Raw genomic sequence first — 23,172 nt, 5'->3', positions numbered from 1 at the left:
GCTGCAAGGCAAAATGTTTTTTAAATAAAATAGTCGCAAAAAGTCTCAAAGCTTCTACTTTCCTATTTTTCCTATCAATGCTCTCAACATCCTCAAAAGAAGCAACCAGAAAAATACTGGCAGTGCCTTTATTTGTGCAAGACTGCAGGATGATGCACATTATCAATTTTACTAATACATATAGAACCACAATTAAAATAATTGGAACGAATATTTCAAATATTTGCATGCTCTCAGTGTCCAAATATCCCCCCTAATCAATTCCACATGTGACCGAGAGTATAATCTAGCTCATTCTGTAACTTGTGCAGTTTCCTAGTACTATACTTGATGTGATCTATTTGCCTGTATATGTATATACTCGTGCAGTTTCCTAGTACTATTCTTCAGGTGATGTATTTGCTTGTATATGCTGAGTGAGATGTTGGGAAAATTAATGCAGCATTCATTACCCACAATATCACAACCCCCAAAGGTTGTTAAAATGTAATCTAATGTCAACCTATACCAAACGTGCATCCTGACATGGACTTCTAATTGATCTACCACTGATCCTAAAGCTAATGTGGTGGAGTTAGCAAAGTCTTTCATGACCTCTGCATTTCTTCTCACTTCATCTAAACAACTGTTATTCCATTGGGAATAAAGCAGAAAAGAATATAATAGTAGTTGAAGCAGCCAGCGTACCACACCTTCACTGCACAGGGTGATCACTAAAGCACCTCCTAGCAGGAATAATATATCCTGATAACAAGTTCCAATCAAGTCCAAGGGCAGCCATTGATAGGCTCCATATCCACAAATGAAGCATGCATAGCCACTCTGCTGATGGTACTTGTGAAACAACAGTCCATGAGAAATACACAATTCATAATGTGGCAGTTCAAAATTAATGTTCTCTACAATGGGATCAAATTTACTGTTACCAATGAAGACACTGAAGATTAGTTGTTTTACGGTACTCACAGATAAAGCCTGGGTGAGCAAATGTAAGTAGAGTCACATTCTGCATGTTCTGGTAAAAAGGATTGTTATACTTTGCAAGTCCCCCATAGAAAGTGGGGTGTATGCTGGCACATTCTGGTCCTTATAACGGATGGGAACATCAGTCAAAGGGATATTACACCCATGCATTCAAAGGCAAGCATGTGCAAATTCAGCAAGAAAGTGTGATCATTTGTCTGTACTCTTCCAGCACCAGCAAGAGGGGTGGCTCCATGCAAAGATAGGTGTATTACCATTAGGCCTTTGAATTGTTCCTGATGCTCAGAAATAGCATACCTGACCACCAACCAGACTCTCAAGACAGTGGCAAAGCTATGACCCAGTATCGAGGAGAGGGACACTTACCTCAAACAGTGATGGTACTAAAGCGAGGATGCAGGGACAGTACTGCATGGTGGTGGTGAGGCAGGCAAGGCAGTTGGACACTGAGTACTTGTCTCACCAAAAGATGGCAGGATAGCAGAAGAAACAATTCTGACAGGGGCTCTGGATCTGGGGTCAAGTACCTGTCCACAAGCCAGAATGCTGTCTTCTCTAGGAGGAGAAGCTCGCATGAAGTGAAATGAGTGGATTCATGTCACCAGACAACAACATTTACTGTTCTATAATTGATAACTAGGACCTGGTAGGGTCTGCACCAGTGAGGTTGCGCCAGACTTAGGGCCTCATTACGACCCTGGTGGTCATGAGACCGCCAGGGCTGCAGTTGAGGTCGGACAACCACCAAAGCAGCGGTCCAGCCTCCACATTATACCGTGGCAGAGCTGTCATGGTCGGACCGCCGACACCGCCAGGTTGCCGCCAGCTGACTACCTGGTGGTGCCTGCGGTCTCAATCCACCAGGGCAGTGCTGCTTGCAGCGTGGCCCTGGGGATTATGAGTCCCTCTTCCGCCAGGCTTTGCACGGCGGTATCCCCGCCATGCAAAGCTGGCGGAAAGAGGGTGCCAGGGGCCCCCATGGAGAGCTCCATCATGCTTTTCACTGCCCGAATTACGGGCAGTGAAAAGCGTGATAGGTGCTGTCGCACCCGACACACTGCCACATTGCCGCTGGCTCAATTATGAGCCGGTGTCAATGTTAAGGCCCTGATCCCCGCTAGGCCAGCGGGCGGAAACGCTGTTTCTGCCCACTGGCCCAGCAGGGAACTCTTAATAGAGCCAGTGGGCAGAAGACCAGTGTGGCTGTCTTCCATGCAAATGAGTTTGGTGGGCGGCCTCTGCCTCCCACAAAACTCATAACACCTTAATCTGGTGTATGCATACATGTGCCCATTCACCATGCTAGAGGGAGTGGCAGGCCTCTATCAGACACTCAAGTAAGTTAGCTTGAATATCAGAACAGAATCTGTAGAGATATTTTGTATAAGCTTTCTGCAATACTGTAAGACTGCTTCTTCATTCAACTGTATATGCAATTTAGCTGTTCAGTCTGGAGGATTTGAAGGCAGCCTCATGAGTCAGTGCATGACTATTTTATATAGACTCAATTTGGTCTTCTGAGAGGGAATTTCTCTGAGGCACCATAGTGGTAGCAAAAGGGTATAAGGTCATTTTAGTTGGGTATTTGACTATATCTTAGCTACCTTGATCTTGAGGGTACCAAAGCTTCTTTCTACATTTGCAGCTGACTGTGGGTGATATGTACAATGGAAATGCAGATCTAACTCTAGCTCCTTGCAAATTGCTTATACTACTGGTGACACAATGTGTGGCCCATGGTCCCAGTTAGCTATTGTGGTGGCATCTACAGGGTCACAAGGATAAGACTCAACCTATCCTGAAAACGTAAACACAATAACTAAGATATGTGTGTAGTTAACACACCTTGGCATCTGGTTATAATCCATCTGACAGTGCACAAAGGCATCCAAAGCAGGAGGGTGAGCAGCACAAGTCATCTTCATTCCCCTTCCAGCACGCCAATGGGTTGCTACTGCACATATAATGTCATTCTTACCAACATGGGTTGCTCCACCATATAGCCTGGTGAGGTTGGTGAGTGGGAGTTTTGGTATAAACATATGCCTAATGTTGTCTCTCCGTACCCCCTCAGGGTTTCTTTAACATTTCTGCTGGATCCAGGCTGCTTCTCACTTTCTGAGGCGTGTTCCAGCAATTAGAACAAGCCTTTTAGTGTTGGCGTGGGAATTAAGTCAGTTCACATAACATATATAGGAACATCAACGATTTTAGACAAAGCAGCATTTTTAGCTGCTGAATTAGCTGAGGTGTTCCCCAATGAGGCATAATCATGGGGCTACTGGCGGGCTGCGTATTTTACCATACCTTCGTGGACAACTGTTAGGCATTCAAAAGGTTTTGAAAATACTGTTCATTCTTAATAGGGATCCCGGTCAATGTTATGAAGCTCTTTTGCATCCATGGGAGCCCAAAGTTATGCGCTACTCCAAATGCATACTTTGACTTCGTGCATACGGTCACAATCTTTTCCTTGGCTAACATCCAAGCTCTGATGAAAGCGATAAGCTATGCAACCTGAGCAGGTCTCACATTTGGCAATTTGAACTTTCCACAATCTGATACACAATGCATAGATCATAACCAGCAACCAGGCCACCATTGTTGTTTCTGAGACCTTATCCATCAACAAAATATGTTAACTCACAATTAATAATAGGTATATCAGTTCAATTGACATGGGATGTGTTCCATAAGCAGTGAGGAGGATGCAGTCATCAGCCTCCTGTTCTTCACCTCTGGGCATTAAAGAGGCAGGGTTGTTAGCTGGACACCAAGTCAAGGTGATATGAGAAGTGGACAAGAGTAAAATTGTATACTGGTCATACTGAGAAAATTGGGCTGTAGACAGATTCTGGGGTTCTAGGGTGAGGAGGAGGGCAAACACAGAATGAGGCACAGCAACAGTTAAAGGAGAGCTCAACCCTATTGTTTCAGATGCTTTAACAAGATTTGCAGTCTCTGTCATAGACCATAAAGATGGTAGGAGTCCAGATGCAACCGGGAAACTATGGGTTTTTTCTCATCCCATGGCTATGTACCAACAGTCCAAGTAGAAATCCATTGTGGTCAAGACAATATAAAGTAAAAGGGTTGCATGAGTGGGGAGTCCTAAAGCAGGTACAGAAGTCTGTGCCTACTTTATCTTTACAAATACATTTTTGGCTTCACAAGGCCACTAAACTGGCTTATTCAACCTACTAACATACACCTCTACAAACACATATTACTGTCTACAATGGATATGTCTGCATAGTCATACCTGTGACTACTACAAGCCATTGTTAATCAATACTAATTACAGTTTGTGTGCCATAATCACGGAACGGTGGCTGTTGGGCATGATTTTGAAGCTCTTGATAGTTGGATTCCAGAGAGGTCAAACATAAAAATGTGTTGTGGATCCTCAGTCCCTTTAAACTTCTTCCTTTTGTGTTCCGTTTCTGAAGCGATATATTTTAGGAGCACATGCCTCATATTTTCTACCAAAAACATTGCGATGATAAAAGCAAAAATACTGATCCTTTCTCTTGGATATCATAATGTTTTCCTGTTTGGTTCTTGTTTGTTTTTTTCTCCACAATTGATAGGGTTTCTGGTTTTGATTTAAAACCTAGTACAATCAATAAGACACCCAGAAGGGAATATTAGTTTTTTTAGTAGAAACTGGAAAATACCAAATTCTAGCACCCTCTGTTGTCAAACAGTATAAGTACAGTCCCTTCCTCTAAGTTCTTTTTTGTGATGTATGCTCCTGCTATGTCCCACTCGGACCACTTAACACACCCATGTAACCATCTATAAGGTTCCTGGACCCTCAGGACTATTAGTGCGTCAGACCTTATTTGGTTAATTGGCATTCATTTATAATGGGACGCATTTGTTGGTTGATGGACCTTTTTTATCCTACTTAGAGTAGTTCCCACCATGAGACCCCGTACCAATACAAATCAATAGCAATACCAATCAATAGCATGGAAAATCATAAGAGTCAGTAATTTCCACACACCATGACCTTTCAGTCATGAATAACCACACCTTTATGTAAAAGTTAAAATGTTTATTTCCCTATATTAACAATGCTGTCACGTAACTTAGTCTAAAAATCAAATGATAAGAGTACAAAAACAATACTTGCTGCCCAAATCTCCTAAAGAATCTCAATTTAACCACGGCTTGGACCACTACACATTCTAAGGTTACAGTACAGATCAATAGCAAGAATAACTGTACATAAGAAATGGCATACATTTACATTTAGCAAAGAAAAGACATCAACTGTTATTATATATAGCGAGCATCATCAGTGAGTATCCTAACTAACCTTCAGATTAGAATAGCATGTTTGGACTTCATGCAAAACAATTTTAGTCAACACAAATTTGGAAAACATCTAACTATGGTTCTGTCAAAATCAGGGGTTGGTACCTAGGGACAAAAGCAAATAGACATAACAATCATTAACATCATCTTATACTTTGTGTCAGTATGGTTCAGCAAGCTGTGACAGTCTTCGTCAATTGTACATCAGTTCGGTCAGCAAGGCATCGGAATTCAGCACTAAAGTTCAGGAAAGCAAAGTCTCTTCATGCAGTATGGAAAAGGTAATTACTAATCCCTAAAGAAAGTCAAGAAGAATATTGCGGAATGGCCTCTCTCCTCTCGTTGCAGTCTTGCTAAGTTAGATTCCCTAAAACTACTTCCCACATTGCCATTTGCCATTGGTCAAAGAATCGTACGTTTATGCTTAGTCCAATGAAATTAGGACCCCAAATCTAAGAATTTACTAGTACACGATTCACATGTCGATGATTGGCTCCTCTTCTTCTGTTCCCGTCGTTGGGCTACTAATTTGTATCAGCTTATACTCCAGTCAGTGCGTCTTCTGAGAAGGTCGTCTTTCCACACACTAAGTTATACAATTTATCCCTAGCTAGTACAACATTTTCTGGCAAGCAGTTCCCATGGGAAAGGATTTCAGCTACTAGCATTTGGTCAATGTAATGGAAAATCAAAGTTTAATTCTCTAAGCAGCCATCTTATAAATCACCTATGAAATGCAGCTTGACATGAGGCCATGCAACTAGGCCCAAGACCTCGCTAAATTAAGGTCTTTGATTAATAAAGCAAATATATAATACATAACATTTAATATGACATACTACTACATTAATCCAAACATGAGCTCAGCACTTTACAGTAATAAGCTATTAATAAGTACACTTTGTGAATATTAGTGGCCACTAAAGTAGGTGCTATTTCAAATGCGTGCATTATTTTTCTATGTTAACTCATTTTCTATGCAGATTCAACACTCAGAAAACATGAATATTCATTAGTAAAATTCAGCGCTAACAGGACCTACTTCACTTTGGTTTTGGGAATATGGCTCACCTCATGTTGTTTCAGGTGACTGTTCACTGTATATTGCTAGATAGTGGCTAGCATGTTCGCAGCTGAACTTTTAGAAGTGCCTCAATGCAGGGCAAGTAGCATCTCCTTGATGTCATCCTCCATTGCTGAGAGTGTTACAACGTTTTGCTTTCATAAAGTTCTGATATCATGATTGTGGCAACAAAGATCACCGCATATGTTTGCCTCCAAAATCAATATTCTCTCATAAAACACTGCACGCAACAATCGTGTTCCAAGGTTTACTTCGTGAGGATCTTAAAAGCATACCTAAATGAGCCACATCCTCTTACATAGAATGTTTAAAGTCCATATTGTGAAGATATTCAGTGCCCATGTGCACATCCACAAGGGGACTGTGTGCTGGTTTTACTGAAACTGCTGTTTTTAGAACATTCATAACTCAGAAAGCCTACCTGTTAATCTATGTGTTGTGGACAGTACGGTTCAGAAACATGAGGCAATCACTGCCCTCTTGTTAGAAATGGGGTCTTTGGTTGGCAGTCAGGTTACCCTCTGTCCAAGCAAGGACCCTCACTCTAGTCAGGGTAAGTCACACACAATCCAAATTATCCTGTGCCCACCCTCTTGTAGCTTGGCACTGAGCAGTCAGGCTTAATTTAGAAGGCAATGTGTAAAGTATTTGTGCAATAAATCATACACTAACACAATATAGCACCACAAAAATACACCACACAGTGTTTAGAAAAATATATAATATTTATCTGGATATTTGCAGGTCAAAACGATAAAAGATGCAATAAGAGATTGTAAAGATATCACTGGAAAGTGATATAAAGTGTCTTAAGTCTTTAAAAAGCAAACAAAGTCTCTTCCAAGCACAAAGTACTTGGTTTGGAGTGAAAAATCTCCGCAAAGGGCCGCAGAGGAGGAGATGCGTGGAAAATGGTGTGTGCGTCGGTTTCGCCCCTTCACACACAGACTTGCGTCGTTATTTTTCACGCGGGGAAGACGTTGCATCGATTTCCGGCGCGTGGACAGGTCTCCTTTTTGGGTTGCGGGGTTTTCAGACGCCCTGGGGTCTGTGCGTGGAATCCTGGGCTTGTAGTCCGGCTGCGCGTCGTTTCGGTGGGCTGTGCGTGGAATTTTCTCCCTCACGGCAGGCGCTGCGTCGATTTCCTCTCTGGAAGTCAGGCGGCATTGTCCAGGCGGGCAGTCCGTTAAAGTTCCGGTTGCACCGCAGGCGCTGTGTCGATCTTTTCCTCGCGAAGTCGAGCAGCGTCTTTCTGGTTCGCCGCACAAGGAGTCCAGTTGCAAGAGAGAAGTCTTTTTGGTCCTGAGACTTCAGGGAACAGGAGGCAAGCTCTTTCCAAGCCCTTGAAGAGCACTTCTGCAGCAAAGCAAGGGAGCAGTAAGACAGCAGGGCAACAGCAAGGCAGCAGTACTTGGTAGAAAGCAGTCAGGTGAGTCCTTTAGGCAGCCAGGCAGGTCTTCTTGTCAGAGTGCAGGTTCTGGTTCAGGTTTCTTCTCCAGGAAGTGTCTGAGGTGGTAGGGCAGAGGCCCCGTTTTATACCCAAATGTGCCTTTGAAGTGGGGGAGACTTCAAAGAGTGGCTTAGAAGTGCACCAGGTCCCCTTTCAGTTCAATCCTGTCTGCCAGGGTCCCAGTAGGGGGTGTGGCAGTCCTTTGTGTGAGAGCAGGCCCTCCACCCTCCCAGCCCAGTAAGACCAATTCAAAATGCAGATGCATGCAAGTGAGGCTGAGTACCCTGTATTTGGGGTGTGTCTGAGTGAATGCACAAGGAGCTGTCAACTAAACCCAGCCAGACGTGGATTGTAAGGCACAGAAAGATTTAAGTGCAGAGAAATGCTCACTTTCTAAAAGGGGCATTTCTAGAATAGTAATATTAAATCCAACTTCACCAGTCAGCAGGATTTTGTATTACCATCCTGGCCATACTAAATATGACCTTCCTACTTCTTTCAGATCAGCAGCTACTACTTCAACCATGTATGAGGGAAGCCCCAATGTTAGCCTATGAAGGGAGCAGGCCTCACAGTAGTGTAAAAACGAATTTAGGAGTTCTACACTACCAGGGCATGTAAACTACACAGGTACATGTCTTGCCTTTTACCCACACAGCACCCTGCTCTAGGGGTTACCTAGAGCACACATAGGGGTGACTTATATGTAAAAAAAGGGAGTTTTAGGCTTGGCAAGTACTTGTCAATGCCAAGACGAAGTGACAGTGAAACTGCACACACAGGTCTTGCAATGGCAGGCCTGAGACAAGGTTAAGGGGCTACTAAAGTGGGTGGCACAACCAGTGCTGCAGGACCACTAGTAGCATTTAATTTACATGCCCTGGGCCCATATAGTTCACTCTACTAGGGTCTTACAAGTAAATCAAATAGCCAATCATGGATAAACCAATCAACAGTACAATTTACACAGAGAGCATTTGCACTTTAGCACTGGTTAGCAGTGGTAAAGTGCCCAGAGTTCAAAAGCCAACAACATCAGGTCAGGAAAAATAGGAGGAAGGAGGCAAAAAGTTTGGGGATGACCCTGTAAAAAGGGCCAGGTCCAACACCTCTGTTTCCCGGAATTTTCTGTAAACATTACACTTTCATGGCAAACAGGTGCCCAGACCTGTTCAGAGGCTGAGCACTAAAGTAGAATGTGTTCATGATACAGCCCCAGCACCAAGTTATTTTTTTATTTCTTCTTCCTCCATTTCAAAATGAAGCTTAGTGTGAATGGGGCTGAAACAAGGTGTTGCACACAGCAACATAATTTGTGACTACATTTAATGGAAATGTATTAAACTGTGCTTTTTCTTTCCCCCAAGATGGAAATGCACTAGAATAATGGACTCTGCATAGACCACAAAGGTGAAGTTCCTTGTGCAATGTTCACACATAACTGGCACAGTCCCACACTGCTTTCAGATAAACGAAGGCCACGTGGTTGATAAAACACAATGATAACATGTCCTTGTGATTGTATTGAAATACACAAAAAGTCCTATAGACTTGGACCAACAAATATGAAATAAACGTCATTCATGGTGTGAACTGCACCAGCAAATGACCCAAGGCTATACTCATACGCTTGCAGTCAGTGCTGTCAAATGTTGGAGCACTAAATACCAAGGCCGGTAGTCTGAAATCAACTTCATGCATCTTTAAGCCATTGGCAGATACTTCCTGCCAATTTATCTCACTCTTGCAGATTCCTTCTTTCTACCTTTGTGACATTTTTTCTGTCTTTCCCTTCTTACGTCTTTCCGGTTTGCGTGTTTCCCTGTGGGAAAATGCAACAAGGTGAAATAAATGCTGATCCTCAAAAATGAGTGTTGGTGTTCCCCACCAGCAACCACCAGCTTAAATTAAGCACTGCTGTAAGGCATCCTGCAAGTATGAAATGTCATTGCTGCCTGAATTGCTTCTTCACATAGCAGCACAGTTTGCTGTCAACAAAGTCCATAAACTAGCAGTATGCATGTTCATTGCTTAGCACGCTTCTAAATACATTTATTAGCCCAGTTCATTCAGCTTACAGTTCGGTTCTTATAATTGTGTTTCTCCCATTACTAAATTATGACTACAAGTAGCAAAGTGAGTTTAATAATTCTGGACTGAATAAAATACTCGTTGAGAGCAGTGTTCTAGACCCACATTCGAACTGGGGCAATAAATTGGCCGTAGCACTAAAATAAAAGTGGTCCATATTTATGAACTAGGTAGTAAAAACTGGCCCTCAAATGTAAATCGAGCAACTCTTGACTGTTTGGATGGTCTTTAAAGGATAGAGAACCACAATTATGTGCATGCGGTGTGTGCTAATATCCCAGCACTGCAACTGTAAAATGCACTACGTTCCTTCCCTATCAAAAATATAAAAACATTGCTACATCTCTGCTATTTTACCCAGAAGAAATGATTTGCCCATCCTTACCGTATGCAGTGAGTGAACAGCATCCAAAGGCTGCACATTGCTGTTTTGTCCTGCTGATGTCTCAATTTCAAAGAAGTTTATGACACTAGCCCACAAAAACCGCAGTGCCAGCCTGCCACACCACAAAACCAGACCACGCATGCACATGAAACCACCCCACAAACTGACATGTCAGAGTGGCCCATCTGGCGCTACCAGATTGCCCTTTAGGTGACTTTGACTCTGTCTAGACCTTTGTTTCGTTGTTATTTGAAGATTTACACTTGGCCATGCCATCAACACCCACATTAAAAATAACACCAATCACTCATAGATCAGCCAATAAAAAACCTTCCTTTCTACCCAAATTGGATTAAAGAAGGCATTCATAATGACAACCATGCCACAGCATCACATTTTCAACATTCCATCAATTGAAAAAGAACAACAAAAGGGATACCAAATGGGTCTTAAAAAGGTGTCAGAATCTGAATCTCAATTTCCACCCACCTCAACTTTAAAATGGCTGTTGATTTTCATTAACCTGTATGCTCATTATTCCTCCAAGGGAAACCCACAACACAAGAAAGCCACTTGCATTCTGTGAGAGCTCATTATGGACTAACTATAGAATAAACCCCAATCCGAAATTGCACCTATACTTCTGCAAAACGATGCAATCGTGTGAGAGTTAATTGTACTGTTAGTGCAAGCTTCGTCTTACAGAAAAACACACAGTGCATCGGTACAGTTATAAGGAATTTAAATTGTGACAGCAACATTTTAAGTAGGAGAATGTTTCATAAATGTACGATTTGCTGGACTTTTCTCCTGCAAAGTCCAATTTCCCCTGGGTTGTACTCCCTCATTATTGTTTTCAGGTAACAAATTTGTGAATTTTACCAAATCCTTGTATTAAAGATATCTTCCCCTACTGGCTCACAGCTACTGACAATTTGACACACTTTTATATGCAAGACTAAATTGTCATAGTCAGTGATCCCAACAAAAGGGGCCATGAAGTGAATTCAAAGAAATTAAATACCCAAGTAATAATGCTAACATAAATTCAAAATAACTCTAAACAGAGGAGCAAATATCTTAAAAATATTGATTAAATTCCCCAGTTTAAAGAAAACTATAGAAAACCATTTCGAATAGTTTACACTCAGACCACTCGTTAGAAAAGTGCTGATATTATAGAAGGAGCAGTAACACTGTTTTTTTCCCCTAGCTTTCTCTGGGTAAAGTAATATTTGGTTATTTCTGTTAAGGGGCAATACATAAAAGTGTAATACAGTGCTTTAAAAATAAATATAGAAGTGCTGGTACTCACTATTGAGAGTACCTTTTTGCTCCTGAGAAAAACAGTATTCTCTCATTAAAATGTATTGAAACAGTGCTGAGAAGTGCTGGTACTCTTGTTTTCAATTCATAGAAGTTCAAGTAGTCGCTACCGGACAGTACTCGCTGAATTAAAGCAATGGCATAATACAAATAATATGAATCTCTGGTCTTTGTATAGACTATAAGTGGTTCAAATTGCAAAATGTTGTTTCAACTAATTTCACAAAAATGATGCGAATTATGCGAAGTTATAGAGGTGCAGGTACTCCCTAATGGACAGTACCTACCTGCCCAATTAAAGCAACGGCATTGTCTTTGTGTAGACTCTATTAGTGGTTCAAATTACGAAATTTTGTTTCAACTAATTTCTCAAATTTCAGAAAAATTATGCGAATTTATGTGAAATTTTGCAAGGTACGCTTTCTAAAACCTCACATGGAAATTGACGAGAAATGAATACCTAGTATTAAAAAAAACAGAAGAAATGATTACTAGGAGACTCGATCTAAAAGCAAATGTTCCTCGCAAGAAATGTACTGATCAGACCATCATCCCTCAGAGAAAAATATAAAATATGTGTGCAGAATGTAGTGGGATTTAACGAATTGCACAGGAGTATTAAAATCATGGCAGAGGTTGTGCATTTGCACAAGGTGATCTTAGGCAACCTTACAACCCTGAGGCTTGGATTTTTGAGTAAATCGTGTTTGACACAGACTATATTACCTTGCGAAAGGATGCGGAAAGATCACGATTTGTAAAACGGTTATCATAAAGTAACTCAGCCTGCAGAGTCTTCCATCAGCTGCGCATTGCAATGTTTTCTCTCAATAAGTTCCCTGTACAGCCCCATGAACATCCAATTAAACTCCATATGGAAAACGCATTTCCGCTGCGGCCCTTTATCCCATCTTTGTATGGTTGTTTACCTTTCCGGCGTATGTCACCATTACATGTTAGGATACCTCCGTATTCTTGCAGATCATTCACGTGCAAAACTATTTAATGAAAGCCAAGCTTTCTATTTGTGTCAGGGGCGCTTCGAACAGAAGCAACAAAAGCAGAACAAATAGACCGAGCTTTGTGCATCTGATTGTCCGTCCTGTTTTGCCAGTGCGGAGATATTAAATTTCTTTTCAGATGCCTGACAAGAGCGTCTCGACGTTCTACCGCATGACCGGCTCGTGCACGGTGCATTACTTGTTTACTACATGACTTAAAGGACGCGTGGCACCTTTCCCTCGGCCCCCTCCGTTCCCCGCAGTGACAGATGCTTCTTTAGAAGATGCAGCCATCACCTGGCCCTGTTTGCTGAACTCATGAAGTCGCTTCAAAGGCATAGAATGTTTGGCTATCGAAGTGAATTTTAAGATAAATGTTACATGTGGTTTCTGATTCCTCAAATGGTACTCATTCTGTCTCATTGTCAGAGAACAAAGTTCATCTCACAAGCACCTATTAATTCGTGGTTATATTTTTTATAATTTGCTATTTACATTTTAAAAACAACCCCCTTTCCCTGTGAATATATGTGGTAGTTTGGGGACATGGTGAGTCAGGTGTGGGTGGAGGGGGAAGATGGGAGCACAGGGGAGGGGAAGACAGTGCAGCAGGGGCGGCTCCTCCGCAGTGGCGAAGGGGCATCACCCCCTTGGATGAGCCAGCAGATGAAAAATAAAACAATAGCTTGCTATTGCTTTATTTTTCATTTTTCATCTTCTGGCTCAGCCAACAGGAGCAGGGAGGGGTGGGGCTTGGCCACGGGGAGGTGGAGGATGGAACAGTGCACTGAGTGCCCAAGTGTGTTTGGCCGGCCGTCTCAGGCCAGCTAAACACACATGCGCACTTAGGTTTCTGCAGCCTGGCTGTATATACAGCTAAGCTGGAGAAACTGCACAGGCCTCAGGGTATGTTTAGCATGTAGGCAGCACCAGGACTGCTAGGGAGCCTGTGCTGGTGTCAGACGAAGAGGAGTGAGGAAGCAGGAGGCAGCGATGGGAGACGGGTGACAAACGATAAGTAGTTTCTTTGTTTTAATTTTTTTTTCCCCTCATCGTCCGATGGTCCCCCTCCCCCTCCTTGACATATGTGGCAGCTGCAGCTGAGTGCAACAGGGCAAGGAGGATGCATTGGAGGATTTCTGGTAGGGTAAGTGAGAGAGAGGCTGCAGAAAGTGAGGAAGATGGAAGGACAAATGAAAGAATGAGTGAGATTGTTGATGCTTTGAAGAAGTTGATATTCGTATTGAAGTTAAATTGAACTACTATATTACTGCAAAAACTGTCAGATAAAGTGGTCTTTCGTGCTTCATCATGGAGTGGAGTGTGGTTATTTTAAGAGTGATGTTTGCACCCAAATTGGAATTATAACTTGTGCAAAATGTCCTCACAGACCCAATAGTTTTTGCCACAAACAAATCCCAGATTAAATTGTGCAGAATTTGCGAAGGGAAAAACAGAATACTTTGATTATAATTGCTGAGAACAGCTAGAAAGCATATGATGTTACTATTTTCCCCTCCATTCTGAACTGCAGAACTCATAATGATGCAATAATACACCACCAAGAAAACACCCAACCCGCAGAATTTGTAATTCATCAAGTAGTGCAGCCCTCCTAGCAAGGGCTAAGTCATTATGGGCGTGTAGTATTTTTGTTATGGACAAGACATACAGGAGCCAGGCACATTGACAGTGTTGGTATTTTTTTTATATTTCTCTACTTGAATGTATAATAGGACACAGCCACAGGTTACATCATGGATGTTGGTCCAAAGAACACAAGATACAGTCTCTGGGATAGCGTTGTGTCTCTCTGTTTTCACTTGTGATGTGTATGGCAGAGTTCTTCGAAATAAAGTCCTGAAATTGTTAGCTCCCTCTCACTCCTTTTCAAGTTTAGTTCGTAGCAGAGGGTTCCCATGGGCGCACCAGAGATCAGAGGAAGAGGTTGTGAAGCAGCCAGAACAACTTCTGTGAGTCCCTCTGCATCTCCCTGACCTTGTGAAGACCCACCCCACTACCACTGGATACCATTGCCTAAGGAAAAGATGGACAATTAGTCAGCATACTTCCTCGGAGACTGTCGGCATCTTGCAGACTTCTATGGAATGGCTGCTTAAACAGAGAAGACCCAGGTCTAACACCTCTTCCCCTTCATCTTTTCTGCCTATTGGTGTAGAGTAGTAACAACGACTCCATTTTCCCTTTTCTGATCCCGTGTTGGAATATAAATTGAGATTGGAGGTGTTGAGAGACTGGAGAGGAACATCCCCTGCACACACACAAAAAGCAGGTCACACCCGTCCTGTCCTTGGTGTGTTGGCTATAGTGTTCTGCCACCATGGCGGATGAAAACACATGATCAGCAGGTCGATGGAGATATCCTAGGCACTGAGGAGACTTGTTAGTGTGGGTAAGTGGAGCACTGCAAGTGGGCTCCCTCATCCTCCCTTACTCACAGTCACCCCTACCATGGGAGCTGCTGTACAAGGAAGAGTAGCCCACACGCTAATTTAACCACTGCACTGGGTGCAGACTGCCCGGGTAGAGAGCTGTAGCTCAAATGATGGTTCTGAAATGCAGGGACCCCCAAAACATTTATCAAATGTCACAATCACGAGGTAAATGGTTTTAAAGTTAGAAATCAGAAAAAAGCACACTCAGTTCCAGCTCAAACTAGCACTGGGCAGTTTACCAGACAGAACCAATGGCAGTGCGGAAATGCAGAAAATGTGTGAATGTCTCCGAATTGTGGGTAGTCAAATAATTGTGATGTATTTGATCACATAATAAAAGGTATGTTTACCATTACTAAGCCGAAGCTCTAGGTATTGAAACTGATATCCACACAACTTCTGGTTACATCTTGATATTGTGGTCAAATCCAGGGCCGGACAGGCTGTAGTGGGCAATGGGCGTTAAAACTGTGCATGTTACCTGTGCTCGCACAGTGCTAAGACCTCACTGTGCGTGCAAAGGTACAAGGGGGCTGGTCAGATAAAGTTGCCAGGGCTGCTTTGGGTTCCCAGTCTAGCCGTGGCCAAATCTGGTGATTGATGGAACCACAGTGAATTGGATCTTTTCCATCTTTCCTATTCAAATCATTAAGCAGGTTAAATAATATATCGGCTATGTGCAGCTAAACACGTTTAGTTGTAGTCAAAACTGCCCAGAATTTTAGGGCATTCGGTGGTGAACAACTTCTCAAGCTTATAATAAGGTTGGTCAAAAGTTGGCCAGTTTTAATTTGTCAGATTATAAATAGTCCATCTTTGGGCAGAGGGAAGAGAGTAGCTGTTGCTGCAGATAATTTGTTGATGTTTTGATTATGATGGTCGCTTCAAAGTAATGTACTAGGTCAGTTGTAAAGAGGATTTCCCATAGGGTAAATGAAACTAAATTCCACTGTAAAACGGTAGTTGATTAGTTTGTTGAGAGATGGGAATTTCTTTTACAGGCTTACATACTGAGATATAGGCATTTGATAGTCAGTTTCGAGATTGCGGGACTTTTCTCTTATGTCTAGAATCCATTTTAAGGCAGATTGGAAATTCTCTTCCAGGGTTTGGAAACAACAAGCTTGAAGTTTTAGTCCAGGTGCTTGATAGTCAAAGCATACTAGCATACTTCTCATTTGTATAGTGCACTACTCACCCGTTAGGGTCTCAAGGTGCTGTACGCATACCGCTGTGAAACCCCTCCTGGCTTTTCCCTGTGAGGCGCCCCTGATAGTCGTACATGTTGGTGGTGTGATAGAGACTGGCATGTGTGTTGACGTGTGAAGTACATCTTGCTTGAATTTTTGACGCTCTATAATGTCCTGCTACAACTTACAGTGTTGGAAACATGACAATAGAGCCCTACTTTTTGAGGCTTTGGTGCCCGAGAATACTGCACTACATGCAGGATTGCAATAGAACAATACTGTCAAGGCCTTGCCTTTTTGAGGAACAAACACGTATTAGCCAGATGTGAATATTTTCTCCACTGACAAACGTAATATCGAAAGACATGGTGGAACCACGGGGCAGCTTACTGCAGAAATGGTGGCCAGTGCATGTGTTTGAGGGGCAAATAATGGGGCTTTTTGTAGGCGGTCAGTAATCACAAATAGCACACCAACTGCATCTAGAACTACAGACGTAGAAGCTAATACAGTGAATATCAGCACTACTCCGGTTGGGTAACACACGTTAGTGAAGTTATCTCAAAGCCCACCTGCCCTCGGATCAAAGTCTGACAAATGAGGAAATGCACACTATTATTCAGTGTTGCAGTAATCCAGAGTGCCTGCTTCCACATACTAAGGCAGCACACAGTAGCAATATTTAGTAGCAAATGAGAAGGGATAATGTGTGGTATAAAAATGTCAATAACTTAATGTGACAATACAGAGGACATAAACATGTTCAAATCAAAATCTCACAGGAAACAAGCAGATGGGAGAGGAGTTGCTTTACATTTCATCTGAATGAGATAATATGCTGAGGCCTGCCAAACATTATCCTCAGTTCTCAACAAGGTGCACCACACAGTGCTGCCACATACAGAAGTCACAGGCATGTTACAATTATTTGAGAGTACTTCTTACTAAAGAAAGCCCTCATTAAAATTGGGCAGAGTAGGAAGGGGTATTTACCACATTTGATGAATGCTATTTCTCTACTTACATTGTGTGGCAAATAGCATGGGCTGTGACTACTGCTTTTGCACAAATTGCACACCAAAAAGTATTACAAAATGGTGGGTGTCAAGGAAAATAAATATTTCACACTTATTAGTGCCAGGGCAAGAGAAGCTTCAGAAAGGTTAGGATTAACTTTCACCTTGCCCATGTTTAAAGCTCTTAAGGTCTCTTGTGCCAACATTACACATCTAAAGGAATAGTGATTTCTCTCCCACACTCGAGTCTCTGCTGGTGCCATGGTCAGGTTAGGGCCTCTTACCAGACGCCTCTAGGTCTTCCACCAACCACTATTTGATTCTAACATTCATACTGCATCCAGACCGGCAACAATGTTATCAATCTGACTCAAAGATGGCTTCTCAATTCCGTGACAGGATATTTACACATCCCTAGTCTTTGATAAATAGAAGCAACAGAACATATCAATCCTGGCATCTTAATTAACAGTGGCTGCTGGTGGTAATCACAAATATACCTTAAAACAGCTGCAATACATATACAAGAGACAATGAGCCATACAAGTGTGTGAATCAACAAGAAGGAAATTAGATTTTGCTTAAGCCAATAACGGCTACGAGGTGTAGGAGTCACATGACATCAATAATAGTAGGCATTGTATGTTAATAGTGCTTGGTTTGGGTACTCGGTTGTCCTCTGTTGGAGCTAAGGAGATGACAATCTGCATATCATCAGCGTAAGAGAATAAGTAGGACGGAAAACCTCCACAAAGTCCATGAAAGGGTGAACATATCTGTTGAAAAGCGTAGGCTCAGTGAGGATCCCTTGGGCACCCTCAAAGGCATCTGTTGTACATCTGTTGTACATTAGAGGAGAATGGTTTTGATACGACTTGAAAAGAAAGTTCATGCAGAAAAGAATGCAGCCATTGGAGAGCTGCCCTAGATTCTGTTATCCACAAGCCTCCTGAATCTCACAGAGTGGGAAAGCCGCACTCAAATCCTAGGGATTATGGCTGCAGTCCCTCACACAAATCCAAGATCAGTCAGTTTTCTGAACCCATTTTTTATGGCTTTTAGGATTCTCTGCACTTTACTACTCTACACCAGTGCTAAAGTGCATTTGCACTCTCCTTGATGGTAAAATTGACTTACATCCATTTGCCACATATAATGTAATTATAATTCCCTAATAAAGCTATACCACAGGTCCCCAGGGCATGTGAATTAAATGCTACTAGAGGCCCTGCAGCACTTTTTGTGACACCCATTAAAGTTGCCATTTAAAACATGTCTTCAGCATGCCAGTGCAGCTTGTGTGTACAGTATTAAACTGCTATTTCAACCTGGTAAAATAAACATTTTGCCAGGTCCAAACCTTCCTTTATAATCCACATATGTCATCCCTAGGGTAGGCCCTAAACATCCCATGGGGCAAGGTGGGTTTTATTTAAAATTTTGATATGTTCATTTAAGTTTTACATGTCCTGGTAACGAAAAACTCTCAAAATAGTTTTTAACTATTGAAAGGCCTACCTCTCCTATAGGATAACATTGGGTTACCTTATTGCATTTAATAGGTGATAACTGTTGTTTGTGCGCAGGTCGGAATGTCATGTTTAGCGTCTGAGGAATTGTAATCTAAAAGCCTCCTTAATGGTAACATTGGATTTTAAGACATAATTCTGAAAATGTCATTTTTAGAATGTTGGCATTTGGTACCTGCAGCCTGTTTCCTGGGTCACATGACTAGGTGTAGTTGGCCTTTGTGTATTCCATCGAGCCAGCCACAAAATAGAGGGCTTGGTTTTGGCAGGATGGGCCATGTTGACTTGATGGGAAGGGCAGAGCTGTCACCTGTCACACTTGCACTTCAAAGCAACCAGCTCACACACAAGGACTTCACACTAGCCTATTGTGGCTGCGGACAGACTGGGACCAGGGCAGGAAGACAGGAAATTCGAGACACTTCTGTAGGAGGAAACTCCAGCAGCTTTTCCCACTTCAAAGCTGGCATCAGATATAAAAGTAAGACCCTCAGACACACTCCTCATATCACTGCTGGATCTATGGAAGACTCAGAAGGACTGCCCTGCTGACCTGCCTGAGAAAGGAAGACTGGACCTGCTCCTTGAACCCAAAACCACCAGAGTGACTTGAAGGGCTAGCTGACAAGCCTCCTATTCTGAGCTACAGAGACATAACAAGCTCCAGATTCTTGTTCTGCATTTGCCAGCTGCACAGACTCCACTAGACCTGCCTGTGCTCTGCCGCTGGCCTCTGCTGGAGTGAGTCCTGATCCACAAGGGCCCCCCCCAGGTCCTTGACTGGTGTCATGGTGTACTCCTCCTGGCCCAACTGTGGGTTTCCTCAGAAGCAACACAATAAGACACAACTTGACCCAGCACAACTTCATATCACAGCTACTTGCAGCCCCTGATTGCAGCCTCTTTGGTTGCAAGGCAGCATGATACAACCTGACACAAGACTTCACAACGCATCCCTCACAGCTTCTCATCAAAACGGTTGCAGCATGATGCATCAAAGACATAAGGTACAATTCTGAGAGGGATTGACCTGGTCCCTGTATTTGGCCCAAACTCCATTGAGATTGACATTATCCTAGAGTGACCGGATAACCACAATTCACACTTTGCGATATTTGGAGCTATTTTTTTATCTAAACCTTTAAAATTCAATATCTCCAGTTCTCCTGCCAGGATTTGTGTTTTGTTAGTGTCAAATAATGTATTAACTTTAACTCTATTCCTTTCTAAATTAGTGTGGGATTTTACTTGTGTTGTGTTTTCACTGTGTTGCTGTTTGAGTGCTGCATAAATACTTTACACATTGCCTCTAAGTTACGCCTGACTGCTTTTGTGCCAAGCTACCAGAGTGTTAAGCACACATAATTTTAGTGACTTTTGTGGTTCACCTTTCCAAAGGATTGTGGCTGCTGCTTGAGAAGGTCTTACACTCCCTCAACCAGCAACCCACTTTCTCATTCCTAACTATTTGAAAAAGCTCTTTAGAAGATTTGTGGGCACTGCTATATTTTTCTGGATAGACAACTGAGCGTGCTTCAGGAGATGCCCAATGATACTTCTTCATGGTTTCTTTATACTTGGATTTAGCCTGCTGATCATAGTGCTTGCACCCTCCAAGCCTTTATAGACTTTTGTCTGCACTGTGTGCTGTTGATTGAACCACAGAGCCAGTGAACATATCTTGCCTTTGGTGGCAAATGCCTCCAGTATAATAAAATCTAACATTGATGTGATCCAGCTGTTAACTTTCTTCACACTGTCATCAAAAGATCCTTCTAGTCCAGTAACAATGGTATGAAGTATATTATGGAAGGCAATAGGAGTGAGATTAGGCCAATGTCTAAATGATGTAGTATAAGCCTTACTCTGCAGAGCTGCAGCCAAGCCAGACAGAACAGCAGGAAAGGCCAAATAATTGGATCTGGTTAAATGAATCATTGGATCTACAAAGAGTGGGGACAAGTTGGAAAAAATAGGGTCAAGAATATGTCCCACATCATGAGTTTGGAATTTTACTAGTTGCTGTAAGGCAAGGACTTTTAAATCCCCTACTAGGTTGGAGGCCACAACACAATTAGGGTATTCAAAGTGGATTTTGAAGTTGCCCAAAATATTAAAATCAGCATATTTAAAAAAAAAAAAAGACAAAGCCTCACCTAACTTGGAGCACCAGCTGTTGGTCCTGACAGGTGATAAATTAGAGAACCAGAAAAAGCAGAATTATCAGAGATACGTTTCAAAAAGATGATAGTTTCACAGTCAGGTTCAGGGAGATTCTCAATAAAGCAGGTATAGATGGATGTAAAAATAATCACTACCTTTCTCCCTTTTTGTCCATACAATCACATTTAGCTATGCTGTAACAATCAGGGTGGGCCATAGATGTATGTTACGTTATGTTATGTTATGTTATGTTATGTTATGTTATGTTATGTTATGTTATGCCATGCAGCTTTGTAGAGCGCACAATCACCTTGGAGGATATCCTGGTGTTGAGCAGTAGTCAGAACTATCAGTAAGGCTGCCTGTTAACTGTGGTTGAAGTAACCTTTTTTCATACTGGCATTATCACCCTCACTTAAAACAAGGGAGCTAATTCACATTTGATGATGGCTGGGCAACCCCTGATGGTCCAAGAAACTTCAACATGGTATCTCTACTTATCCTCGCCCTACAGATCCATACCAATACTTTGTTTGGCAAGCTTCACATCATTTACTTGTGTCATGATTATATCAATCTAAGGTTACTGACTTTGACTCCTGCTTTACCCATTTTACCAGTATAATTTACTTGCTTTGTGACTTATTTTTATTTGAGGAGTGTGAAGACTTTGTAGTCTGTTAGATTTTCATAAAGCCTTTGACTTTCTCTAGTAATATATATTTTAAATTGATGGATATTCCTTTTTGTCTGTCTCTATGTTTTTATCTGGCAAGGCGTTTCCTTGCCGTGGCTTGGCAGTTTTTTTCGGCTGCATACTCTAACACCGAAGGTACACCACTGCCGGCATACTGCACTCTCTAGCTCAAGGCTTCCTTGCCCTTAACACCACACTCCCACTCACGACGCCCGCAAGCTTTACTGCTGCTGCGGCATCTGTGACCAGTGCACAGTGTGTTTACTCTGTGTTTCAAACTCACACTATTCTTCATAGAAGATGCATAAGATTTCAAATTTGTCTTACTCGTACCTATTCACACCGTGTGTTGTAGTCCTGCCTTGGATTTTCTTCAAGTTCACTGCTGGACCCGGCCTGTGATGATTTTATCATGGACATCAGCTTCAGCTTTGTCTCTACCACAAAAAACTGCCTTCCATTGTGCTATCTTCTTCAACACAGAAAAAGGACTGGATTTTTTTCTGAGATAAATATTGAAGCAGGACTATTCTTTCACCTATTGAAAGGTTTTGCTCCCTTTTCATCTTAACTACTAATGTTATTTTTACAGGTAGATCATGAGACACAAGTGTTCATGTATTGGGGAATAGCTGTTTCTGTTTTCTTCTTCACATTTAAGTTCTACTTATTTTTTTTTTCTTTTTCTATTTTGTTTTCTTAAAACTGTTCCACTGTTATTTTTCTTCTTCTCCTTTCTTTTCTATTTTGCTTCTTTCTCTGCTCATCTTTGCATTTTTTTCTTCTCTTCTTGTGGCTTATTTTGTTTCTGTTTCCCTGTTTTCATTTATTTACGTTCATCATGCAACATATTTCACCACCCCCTTTCTGTCTCTCAATGCTTGATGACACTCTTCTTCCTTGGTCCAAGTGGAAAAGTGTTTTCTTGAATTATTTAAAAGTATGTGGTTTGAACCTATCACCTGGAAGAAAAACATCTATGCCTATTCACTGTTTATTTGCAGAAGGTAAGGAAATATATGACAATTTACTGGATTTGAGTGATGAGGGAGATGGTGATTTTTTTGTTGCTGTTAAAAATTTGAATCTGCATTTTTTTTAACCTAAAGTGTCCATAATACTTGTTAGACTTTTCATCCTGGGCGTGGGCTCCCTTAACTTTTTGCCTCTGTTTCCCAGGTTGTTGATGTGTGCTGGACTCTGTTTTTGCTGTTTATGTTACTCTGGGCACCTTACCACTGCTAACCAGTGCTAAAGTGCAAGTGCTCCTTTACAAAATGTGTATGTAATTGGTTTATCCATGATTGGCCTATTTGATTTATTAGTAAGTCCCTAGTACAGTGCACTTAAGGTACCCAGGGCCTGTAAATCAAATGCTACTAGTGGTCTTGGAGCACTGGTTGTGCCCCCCACATAAGTAGCTCTGTAATCATGTCTCAGACCTGCCACTGCAGTGTCTGTGAGTGCAGTTTTAACT

Source organism: Pleurodeles waltl, chromosome 4_1, assembly GCF_031143425.1.
Source record: "Pleurodeles waltl isolate 20211129_DDA chromosome 4_1, aPleWal1.hap1.20221129, whole genome shotgun sequence".
Lineage (NCBI taxonomy): Eukaryota > Metazoa > Chordata > Amphibia > Caudata > Salamandridae > Pleurodeles > Pleurodeles waltl.
This window is presented reverse-complemented; position numbering follows the sequence as displayed.